The sequence below is a fragment of the Ochlerotatus camptorhynchus genome, unplaced genomic scaffold (genome assembly GCF_037179485.1).
Source record: "Ochlerotatus camptorhynchus isolate MF236.1 unplaced genomic scaffold, CSIRO-AGI_Acam_v1.1 ptg000577l, whole genome shotgun sequence".
Classification (NCBI taxonomy): domain Eukaryota; kingdom Metazoa; phylum Arthropoda; class Insecta; order Diptera; family Culicidae; genus Ochlerotatus; species Ochlerotatus camptorhynchus.
This window is the reverse complement of record NW_027041058.1, coordinates 1070656-1082836: the sequence shown is the minus strand read 5'-3', so window position 1 is coordinate 1082836 and position 12181 is coordinate 1070656. Positions and strand designations below refer to the sequence as shown.

At 43.5% G+C, this 12181-nt stretch overlaps 2 protein-coding genes across 2 annotated transcripts in view; one reads left to right on the top strand and one right to left on the bottom strand.

The window, feature by feature from the left end:
• Positions 1-12181, top strand: part of Xxylt (Xyloside xylosyltransferase) — a 302336-nt gene that overhangs the window by 275683 nt on the left and 14472 nt on the right. The window lies entirely within an intron of this gene.
• The window catches only part of LOC135713682 (protein dopey-1 homolog), a 78644-nt gene that overhangs the window by 64981 nt on the left and 1482 nt on the right, over positions 1-12181 (bottom strand). The gene's annotated exons all lie outside the window — the stretch shown is intronic.

Here is a 12181-nt window from a genome sequence, read left to right as displayed (position 1 = left end):
GGACAGGAGTTTTATACGGCAAAAGGAAGGGGAAAGGTAGCAGATGTTTTCAAGCACATGAAACTGTCAAAGTTCGCAAAGAAATATCTGGTTTGGCAAGCCATCTGTACCTGTGGCTTGAAAAGCAGCATTTTCATAGCTTCCGGGACTGTCAACCAAGAAATTTACGTGAAAGAGTGTTTGAATAAACGTCTGCTGCCTTTCCTGAAGAAACACGGTTGTTCCGTACTGTTTTGGCCGGATTTGGCATCTTGCCATTACGGTAAAAAGGCCATGGAGTGGTACGCCGCCAACAACGTGCAGGTGGTTCCCAAGGACAAGAACCCTCCCAACACGCCAGAGCTCCGCCCAATTGAGAAATACTGGGCTATTGTCAAGCGGAACCTAGAGAAGACCAAAAAAACTGCTAAGGGCAAGCAGCAGTTCAAGGCAAACTGGCTTTCTGCGGCGAAGAAGGTGGACAAGGTGGCTGTACAAAATCTGATGGCAGGGGTCAAGCGTAAGGCCCGGCAATTCGGATTTGGAAAAGCGGAAGCCTAACTGAATATTTTTCCTGAATTTTATACTAATTGAACTTGAAAAAGAAATTTAATTTGATTTTTTAAATAAACGATTTCACCGATTTACACGCGTTTTCCCTTGACCAAATTTTGACCGTATCACCCTTTACTGCTTCAAAAAGAACTATGTTCTGTCTGCGGATTTTCGCAGTGATGTTTTGCTTTTCATACCGGTTTGGGGCTATTTGCAACCTTGTAAACATGTAACCCAGCACACTTTATGGTTTTCTGCACAAAACCGACTGACACCTTGGACTTTTTAGCGGCAACTCGAAGTGATATGTTTGGACGGTTGTTGAACTGTTGCACCACTTTCCTGGCCATTTTACTTTCCATTGGACCACTTTTACGACCACTCCCTTCGACTTCCTTCGGGCACTCAGACGCTTCTTGAAGGTTCTTATCACACAAAACACAGTTGTATTCGCAATTCCAAGCTTTTTAGCGATCCGAGGCTGGTAGTGCTTATGCGATATAATAGTTGTGACTTTAGTGACTAAAATTACGAAAATAGTGACCAATTAGTGACCTGTAAATACTTAATAAGTAACCATTTATATGGTTACTTAGAAGTTCTAATACGGTTTGATATTGAAATAAACTTTTTATGTCATGGAACTTAAAATCAATTTCCATAAATTCCTCTAATTTAATCGAATCTCAGAACGGAATCTCTTGTGAAAAGCATTTGAAGTGATTTTAATAATTTACTTTTGCTTATGTTATACATGATGACTAGCAAATAGTAATTCCCATTTATTTTATAAGCTTAAATTTGATTCTGCGTTCGAAATGTTTAAAATTTTGATATATCTAGATTCTAGGTAGATAACTTTAAAAAAAATGCTAAGAACTTTTCACAGAATTCCTTCAGAATGATCTCAAGAACTTTTTTAGAATAATTCCCTTTCTCTTAAACTTAGAGGCAAATAAGCATTTACAAAAATAATATTGCCTTCTTGAAATTCTTTGCAGAAAATCAACAAAGTTTCGTATTTGGAAATGCTTAACATCAAATATCAGAATTAAAGTGGACATTTTATACGATGAATGAAGAGATGAAAGTAAAGAGTTGATAGTTCCGTTATAAAGGGTGATACGGTCAAAATTTGGTCAATATCAACTTGACGTATTTCTTTCAATTTTGCATTTAAAAAACCTGAACACCCCTCATTTTGAAGGTGTGTGTGTAGAATGTTGCTCCTATTTTGATTTTGGAATTCACTCTTCAGTTGTCAAAATGCCGTCCAAGCAAGAAGAGCAGCGTATCAAAATTTTGCTCGCGCATCGCGAAAATCCGAGCTACTCGCACGCAAAGTTGGCAAAATCGCTAAAAGTTGCCAAATCAACCGTTACAAATGTAATTAAAGTGTTTGGGGAACGTTTGTCGACAGCCAGGAAGTCTGGATCGGGGGGGAAATCGAAAACCGGAAGCCGCTGAGACGACAAAGAGAGTTGCCGGTAGTTTCAAGCGAAACCCTAACCTCTCTCTCCGAGATGCCGCAAATAAGCTGGGTGTATCGTCTACAACCGTGCATCGAGCCAAAAAACGAGCCGGACTATCGACTTACAAGAAGGTAGTGACTCCAAATCGCGATGATAAACAAAATACACTGTACACGACGATGCTGACGAAGTTTGACTGCGTGGTAATGGACGACGAAACCTACGTCAAAGCCGACTACAAGCAGCTTCCGGGACAGGAGTTTTATACGGCAAAAGGAAGGGGAAAGGTAGCAGATGTTTTCAAGCACATGAAACTGTCAAATTTCGCAAAGAAATATCTGGTTTGGCAAGCCATCTGTACCTGTGGCTTGAAAAGCAGCATTTTCATAGCTTCCGGGACTGTCAACCAAGAAATTTACGTGAAAGAGTGTTTGAATAAACGTCTGCTGCCTTTCCTGAAGAAACACGGTTGTTCCGTACTGTTTTGGCCGGATTTAGCATCTTGCCATTACGGTAAAAAGGCCATGGAGTGGTACGCCGCCAACAACGTGCAGGTGGTTCCCAAGGACAAGAACCCTCCCAACACGCCAGAGCTCCACCCAATTGAGAAATACTGGGCAATTGTCAAGCGGAACCTAAAGAAGACCAAAAAAACTGCTAAGGGCGAGCAGCAGTTCAAGGCAAACTGGCTTTCTGCGGCGAAGAAGGTGGACAAGGTGGCTGTACAAAATCTGATGGCAGGGGTCAAGCGTAAGGCCTGGCAATTCGGATTTGGAAAAGCGGAAGCCTAACTGAATATTTTTCCTGAATTTTATACTAATTGAACTTGAAAAAGAAATTTAATTGGATTTTTTAAATAAACGATTTCACCGATTTACACGCGTTTTCCCTTGACCAAGTTTTGACCGTATCACCCTTTAGTAAGGCAGTGTGAAATTTGTATATAGAAAGTAGAAATCGAACAAAGGACAATTTTGAGCAAGGTACGAGTCGAGTAGAGCATCTCCTTTACCAAGCTCATCCGTTAATGAGGGACGGTGAGGGGTGTTTCCCCTTGCCACCACTGGCGAAAGGGATTATCGCCGATTTTGTCATGTAACTCCGATGTGCGGAAACAGTTCTATCGATTGTTTCACTCTCAAGTCGCCATCTGACGTAAATTACCCGATTCGTACCTTTCTCAAAATTGTCCTTGCTCGCTTTCTACTGTGAATATACAATTTTCACACTGGCGTACTATAACCATAGAGGTAACTCTAAGACTAGAAGGTTCCGAATAAACGTGCTCAACTTTTTGGCTCAGCTCTGGTACTATCTTCGGTCCCAAGCTAATCGATTCACCCCTCGAAACATAGGAAAAACCAATAACCCCTGATTTAATCTGTCAAACTTTCATAGCGAATCAAAACAAACATTGCGTAGTACTAGAATTTCGACTAGAATGGGGTACGTTAATCGTTTGCTTGGGACTAAGAGGCTAGTCAAGTAGTGAGCCAATTTAAAATCGTTAGTTTCGTATTGATTGTTGCTATAACGGAGCTATCAACTCTATAATTTAATCTCCTCATCCATCGTATAAAATTTGCACTTCAAGTCTGATATTTGACGTTACGCATCTCCGACTATGTCAATCGTTAAATTTACGCATGAAGTAATAACACATGATTAGGAACTCCCTGAAAGCTCCTTCCATAAATCCACTTTAAATTTATTTGAATTCTCCTTAGAAATTCCAAGCAATTAACATCAGAAATTTCATAAATTTCTGTTTAAATAATCTTGGACTTCTCCCCTGCATTCAATTGGAAATTCAATTCGTATTCTCCTTAGAATTCCCATAGTATTTCCTCAGAATTCTCAAAACAAAAATCTATCACAGAATTCCTTTTAGATTGAACCCTCAAAACTCGATATCATTGGAAATCTTCTCGGAATTTATTTTGAACTCTTTAGAGTTCTCTTGAAATTATCTTCAGAAATCACCCTAGAATTTTTTTAGAACTATCCGCAGAGACCATCTTTGGAGTTCACGGGATTTTCATGGAATTTTCATGGAATTTTTATCAAAACTCCAATTAGCAAAATTTCAGAACTAATTTTTGAAATCTTATTAAAATTGGATCTAGAATCCTCATCCAATCATCATAGAATTTTTCTCAGAACTCTCGTTAAAATGCACTCTCAATTATATTGGAATTGTTCCGGAGCTGAATTTTGCGTCTCTAATAGCTTCAACAATAAAGCGACGCTCGTATGTGTTAAGCTAAGTTTAACTATATTGGTAAACCTAGCTTAAGATTTAAACGGAGAAAAAGAAATCGGTCCTCAGAGCACTAAATTTTACATGAGACTCTCATAGTCTGTACTTTGGTATTTTTCACTGATATATCTTGGTGTCAACCCTAGTATCCTTTAAAATGCTCATAAAATTTACATTGGATTTTTTAAAGTTCTAAACATCCTTGAAAGACTTTTGAAAATCTGTCACAGACAAATACCTTCGGAAAGTTTCTTAGGTTTACAATTTATATTCTGGGAAAGGAGGTATATTTCCCCCGATTTTTAAGCGAAATTGAAGGCATTTCCCAATAAATAGTTTTCCTGGTGTTCTAAAGTTTTGCGGTTCAGTGGTCACCCGGGGTAAAATTTTCAATTTGTTAACAGATATGAATATTTTGTTAAAACTACTGTAGACTTTCTTAGTGCCAAGTACTCAATTCAAACAGTTTATTGATATTTTTAAATGTCACCTTAAATAGGGTGAAAAAAGTGACTTTAGTGACTATAAAAAAGTGACTTTAGTGACTATTTTTAGATAAATAGTGACTTTAGTTACTTTTTGGTGTAAAAAGTGACTTTTTAGTGACTGGTTTCAAAATAGTGTAATGAGAGAGAGAAGGATTAGTATTTTCCATTTAATTCCAGTACTTTATTTGCTTATCCTTGTCTCATTGTACAGGTATTCCACTAAGACGCCCACATTCATCAGGATTCAAAATAGTGACCAAGTCACTAAAAAGTGACCTGCTACCAGCCCTGCGGTGGGACGCCTCTGGATTTTGATTGTAAGTGCACAAAAATTTTTCACGGACAATTTCTTGTTTCGACGACATGACTGGAACTACTGTATGAAACTTGACAGTAAACAACACACTATGAATAAGATTTACTCGAATTCGAGTAAATCTCATACAGTTCAATAGTTACAGAAAATTTTCGGTGTGCCATTTTTATCGAATACACCCTTTACTTATCAAATGCGGGGTGACGAACACACTTATAATTTCAAATTTTGAAGAAATTCGTATGCTGAACACACGATCTCGATTTATGAGAATCTACCACCACCACATAAATCGACGGATATGTGTCTTCACATACTCCATACCGTGTTCACTTCACCAATCGTAGTTCCTCAAGAGAATATGATCAGACCATGAAACAAGCAATTCATGGGATTCCCGAGCAACTTCGACCTATTATTATTCCGCGTATTTTTATTGAATAAACTGACCACTGGCTTTAGCGCCTTCCGCAAACTTGTTCCGTTTTTGTTGCTGAGCTGGCAGCAATCAACTTCGCATTGGGGATGATTTCCAACATGCGCGCAGACCATTACACTCAAAGCTTTCATGTGATCACATAGCTAAAAATCCCACCACAAAACCACAGGAATATTATGAGGTCGATGACATTCAGATGAAAAATCATAAAAAATTAACGTGATCCCATAAATGTTATGTGAAATTCAGATGAATTCCATCAATTTTGTGTATGGATGAAAATCATTTGCGGTTCCAATGGAAGCTACATGAAAACTATTTTCGGTGTACTTCATCTTCCCGGATAGTCTCAGTTTGATTGCGGCTAGTCGGTCGATGACCCAGGTACCAGGTAGGCACTCATTTTATTTCCTTTCAAAGATAAGGGAGCAGATGAGTGTGCTGGTCGTATATGATTAGCCCCTCACATTGCTCAATCCCATTGCGCGCACAGGAAGGCGAATTTTATAACAGGTAAATATCACACGATGAATTTTACCATTTAGTGCGTCAGAGTACCCTTGCGAGTGGCAAACCTATTGGGTCACTGGAAATCTTGGACGGTGGCTACATTCAATTATTCCTAATGTTTCGTCGAGAGCGTGGTTTCAATGCTTGGACTTACGTCGTGACTTATATCCAACCACTACTCGCTAGATGCACATCTCCATAGAATAAAACTCCTGGACAGCAACATATGTCGGTGTGGAAACGGTTACGATGACATCGATCACGCAGTTTGGCAATGTATGGATAACGACGCCGCCAGAAAGAGACTTTTGAATACCCTCGAGGCCCAAGGAAGACAACCCTATATCCCTATCAGAGCCGTGTTGAGAACCCGCGACCTCGCCTATATGCAGTCGATTTATGTGTTTCTGCAAATGTCTAGAAGGGGAAATGGCTCTAATGTTGGACTATGGATCTAAGATTGGGCTCATCGCTGAAAATCTGATATTTATCAATTTGATCTTATTGTGATCGTAGCAACCTAGTAATTCGCGTCGCTATATGCACTTGTTATTAGTTGCTAAGTTTCTGAATAAAATTTTCATTCCACTGTTCAACGTCAACCGATAAAGACGTGTTTCAATTACTCTCTACAATTGGTTATGGGCCCAGAATACCTAACCGGAAGACTCTAAAATTTCAAGACCAGAAGAAGTATGTCCACAGGCGGAAGTTTAGGATCCGGACAGCAAGGTCAAGGAGATGGAGGCGCCAACGGAAACGGCAGGACTGAAGCTGGAAGCGTTCGAGTCACCAGAAGTTCTGTGGCACTGCCAGCCATTGACAAGCTAAGAGGCCGGGAGAACTAAACGACGTGGGCATTTGCGATGCGGATGATCCTAATCCGTGAAGGAAGCTGGTCTGCCATCGACGGAGACGGAGAAGGTGTTACTGAGGATTTGAAGTTGCAGGCTCTGGCTACGATTTGCTTAAGCCTCGAGAGCTACAATTACAGTCTGGTGCAGGATGCGTTTACAGCAAAGGAAGCCTGGACGAAGCTGCAGTCTGCATTCCAGGACAGTGGACTAACCAGGAAGATTGGACTGCTCAGAAAATTTACGTCGGTACGGCTGATCAACTGTGCTAGCGTTGAGGCGTACGTGGACGAATTAATGAGCACAAGCCACAAGCTTGCATCCGTGGGCTTTAAGGTGGACGATTCCTGGCTCGCGGCGATGTTGCTGATGGGTCTTCCTGATCAGTACGAGCCCATGATAATGGGACTCGAAGCCTCTGGAGCGGCTTTGACAGCGGATGCAGTGAAATCCAAAATTCTACAGGACGTTAAGCTGGATCGTGGTCCGGTCAGCAGCGGCGCGGAAGGTGCCCTGTACAGTAAAGCGAACCGGAAGAAGCCAAGCGAATCCAAGGACGGTAGCAAAGGCGAAAAGTTATGTTACACCTGCAAGAAGCCGGGTCATTTTGCTGCCAAGTGTCCGGAGAAGCAGCAGCAAGCGAAGGCGAGCAAACACAAGGGTCTCTGTTCCATTTTTGCCATGGGAGACGTCAGCACCAGTGAATGGTATTTCGATTCGGGTGCCACTTGCCACATGGCACGGCCGGATCAGAAATTTCTCGATGAAGTCAAGATGGACCACAACGTCGGAACGGCGAACAATGCCACTATGAAGGTCGTAGCGAAGGGTTCAGTCGTGTTGGACAGCAACGATGGTCGAATCGATGTCAGCGGTGTTCTGAAGATTCCCGACCTAGCCACCAACTTGTTATCCGTAAGTACGATCTGCAAAAAGGGCAAAACTGTTATTTTCACCAAAGACAGATGCGAAGTTCGGGACGAAGACGGTGATCTGGTTGTCACCGGCGTCGAGGAAGGTGGCCTCTACAGAGTCAATTGGCCAGAGAAGTCGTTTTTGGCAAGCGGCATGGAGCTCTGGCATCGACGTCTGGGGCATCTTCACGAAGGTGGTTTGAAGAAGCTCAAGCGAATCGCCAACGGAATAGATTTCCAAGATGGGTCGTTAGAAGGATGTGTTGCCTGTCTGGAGGACAAGCATACGAGGCGTTCATTCCCAAGCAGCGAGTCAAGAGCTGAAGAACTGTTGGAGTTGGTACACTCCGACCTCTGCGGACCAGTGGAGATTTCGTCGTTGGGTGGAAGCCGTTATTTCATGACGTTCCTGGACGATGCAAGCAAGCGGGTGGTGGTTTACTTCTTGGAGCAGAAAAATCAAGCACTCGAAGCGTTCAAGTCGTTCAAGGCCAAAGCGGAAAGACAGACGGGCAAGAAGCTAAAAATCTTGCGTTCAGACAACGGAAAGGAGTACGTGAATGCAGATTTCCGGAAGGTGTTGGAGTCCGATGGGATTCGACATCAAACCACGTGCCCGTATACGCCTGAGCAGAACGGGGCGGCAGAACGCATGAACCGCACGCTGGTTGAAAAGGCGCGGTGCATGCTCAACGATGCGAAGCTGGGAAAAGAGTTTTGGGCAGAAGCTATTTCGACCGCGGCTCACGTGGTGAATCGATGTCCTACTCGTTCCCTGGAAGAGAAAACGCCGGAAGAGGCGTGGACCGGAAAGAAGCCGAATTTGAAGCACCTCAAGATTTTTGGCTCGAGCGTGATGACTCTGGTACCGAAAGCGAAAAGGAAGAAGTTTGATCCCAAATCTGAGAAAGGCATTTTCGTCGGCTATTGTGAAGACACGAAAGATTACCGGGTGTATGATCCAGAGAATGACCGTTTCCACGTTAGCCGAGATGTCATGGTACTGGAAGAAGGCGTCGCTATCTGTATGGCAGAACAACGAGTGCAGCCGGTGGAGTTCATGGAGCTTTGTTCGGATGAAATCCATGATCGTCCTGAGTCCGGTGCAGCTGATACTCCTGAAGATGGTCAACACGCTGTGCTTCCTCTAGGCGAACAACCGAATGGCATCGTCGTACCTGGTGCAGCCGGGCTTGCTGTTGTTATCGATCAACCGGGTGGCAATCCTGGTGAAACCGAAACAACGGAGGAAGACATCGTCGTTGTCGACAGTTCGTCCAGTGAGGCAGACGAATTCGAGGATGCCTGTGCCGATTTTGCGCTCCCACCGCAACTGATTAGACCAGCTGAGTTGCAGCAAGGGTTAAGGCGCAGCGGTCGGGAGCGCCGTAATCCAGGCAAGTATAATGACTTTATTAGTTACGGTTCCTTATCTGGTGGTGTTCATTACCCTCAGTTATCCTTCAACACGACGAGCGACGATGATACGATGGATGATCCGACGAGCTACGATGAGGTTCTGCGGCGGCCGGACCGAGATCATTGGATTGCGGCTATGCGTGAGGAAATTGCATCCCTCAGCGAAAATAGCACGTGGGTGCTCACCGATCTGCCTGAAGGGCGGAAAGCGATTCGGAACAAGTGGGTGTACCGAACGAAGCGAGGTCTCGACGGAACCATCCAGAGGTACAAGGCCCGCCTCGTGGTGAAGGGCTGCTCTCAACGACCTGGTCTGGACTACGACGAGGTGTACTCCCCGGTCGTGCGGTACGCGACCGTCCGGTATCTGATGGCACTGGCGGTGCGGTACAACTTGGATATTGACCAAATGGACGCGGTCACTGCATTTCTACAGAGCGAGCTGAAGGACGAGGAGATCTACATGCTCCAGCCAGAAGGGTTCGATGCGTCGAATGGAAAAGTGTGCAGACTGAAGAAGGCCCTCTACGGTCTCAAGCAGTCCAGCCGCGTATGGAACGCGCAGTTGGATGTGGTGCTGCAGGAGTTCGGACTGAAACGGTCGAGCGTGGATCCCTGTTTGTACTGGTGCATCCGTGGAGGAAAGATGATGTTTGTGACTATCTACGTCGACGATCTCTTGATTTTCACAAACGATCGGAAGCAAAAGAAGAAGCTGAAGGCCCATCTGCACAAGCGGTTCCAAATGAAAGACCTCGGGGAGGCGCAACAATGTCTTGGCATCAGAATCACGAGGAAGCGTGAAGAAGGCAAGCTGTGGTTGGATCAACAAACCTACATCGAAGACATCGTCAATCGCTTCGGTATGGCCGATGCCCACCCAGTTGCAACACCAGCAGATCCAAGCATCAGTTGGACAAGTCGATGGCACCGAAGACGAAATCTGAAATGGAAGAAATGAAGTCAGTGCCATACAAGGAAGCAGTCGGGTGTTTGTCGTTTGCAGCTCAAGTCACCCGACCGGATATTGCTTTTGCCGTCAACGTTGTGAGCCAGTACAGTGCCAACCCTGGCCGTCCTCACTGGGAAGCGGTGAAGAGGATAATCCAGTACCTGAAAGGTACAATAACCAAGAAGCTAGAGTACTCGACAAGCGGTCCAGCGGACATAGTTGGGTACAGCGATGCCGATTGGGGAGGAGATGCGGACGACCGGAAATCCACAACCGGTTATGTGTTCATGATGCAGGGAGGTGCGATCTCGTGGAACGTCAAGAAGCAGCCTACCGTAGCCCTTTCGTCCTGTGAAGCGGAATACATGGCCATGTCTCGCACGATCCAGGAAGCTATGTGGTGGAGTAATCTGCAGTCGCAGTTTTGCGAGGCCAAACCGATTTCCGTGTGCTGCGATAATCAATCGGCAATCAGCATCGCCAACAACGGTTCGTATAACCCCCGGACCAAGCACGTTAGTATACGGTACCATTTCGTGCATGATAGCCTGCAGCATGGTGTCGTCCAACTGAGCTACACGGCGACAACGGAACTGCCAGCCGATGGGTTCACGAAACCGATGACCGTTCAGAAGCAGCAGAAGTTTCGGAAGCTAACTGGCGTCGCGGATTAGGGAGGAGTATTGTGATCGTAGCAACCTAGTAATTCGCGTCGCTATATGCACTTGTTATTAGTTGCTAAGTTTCTGAATAAAATTTTCATTCCACTGTTCAACGTCAACCGATAAAGACGTGTTTCAATTACTCTCTACAATTGATCTAGATGAATGCGTCATTGGGACGGTACTAATGAATATTTTTGGTTGCTATTGAAAATTTAGTCGATTGCTGAATTTATGTAAGGGCCCAAATTAGGGGCATTTAGGCCGACATAACATCCATTTCTCCTATAACAATGTAATACCATGGTCTCTCTTTATTACTTTTTGTTTGACTTTTTCCCCCCGTCTCGATGAGTCTCATCGTAGCCCACTGGTCACCATAGTCGGCAGAACTCCAGAACGAAACTAGAACCGCACTACCATTCATACTGGCGACAACGCTCTGATGAGACAACGAAACCCCACTCCAAAACACCTCCCCTGATCCTATCCTTCGACAATGTACCCCTCTAACCTAGACATAGAATTAAGTGAATTTTGTTACAAATAATGAACAATTATCGGCTCCGTAAAGCATACGCGATTGAGCCTTTCACATAAACAAACTAGATAAAAACTGCTTGAATTTTACTGTTGAAAACAACAACAAAAAAACAACTGTTGAAAGTTCGGGAAAAATGGCCGAAGTCGGTCATAGCTTCTAAGTGTGGGATAAGGATTGATAATCATACTGATCATTTCAAATGTAATGCAAACTGGGGAGAGAAGTTGATCGCTAATTACTATCAAACCTGAATATTATTCCAATCACATCAAGAGTGAACTTTCAAATAGCCGTATCTGCTTTGTAAACAAAGATTCAAATGTCAATATTGATCCAATCTCTGAGCTCGCCCACGCAAATTACAGGTAGCGGAAGTTTCTCCAACATTATGGTATTGTTAATTTGCATGATCGAGCTAAGAGTTTCGACAAATTGACCTTTGAATCATTGTTTACAAAACCAGAGACAGCTGTTTAAAAATTAATTCGTGACACGTTCGATACACAAACAAATACCTCTCAAACGTGTACTGGTAAATGATTCTCAAATGCCTGTATTTGGATTTTAAATTGTATATTTGGTTGATTAAAAAAAGCGTGATTTTCAGCTAGGGTGAAGTTGATCAAGCTGACAATTAAAAATATTTAATGTTATGAATTAGTTTATTAGTGGAATACTCAGAAGAGTATTTTGTATCCATGACAGATGGGTACGTATTTCGATTACAATGTGCAGTCATCATCAGTACCAGTCTCACAGTGGGAATGACACTGATGATGACTGCACATTTCAAAACACTTTCAGCCATATTAAAGTT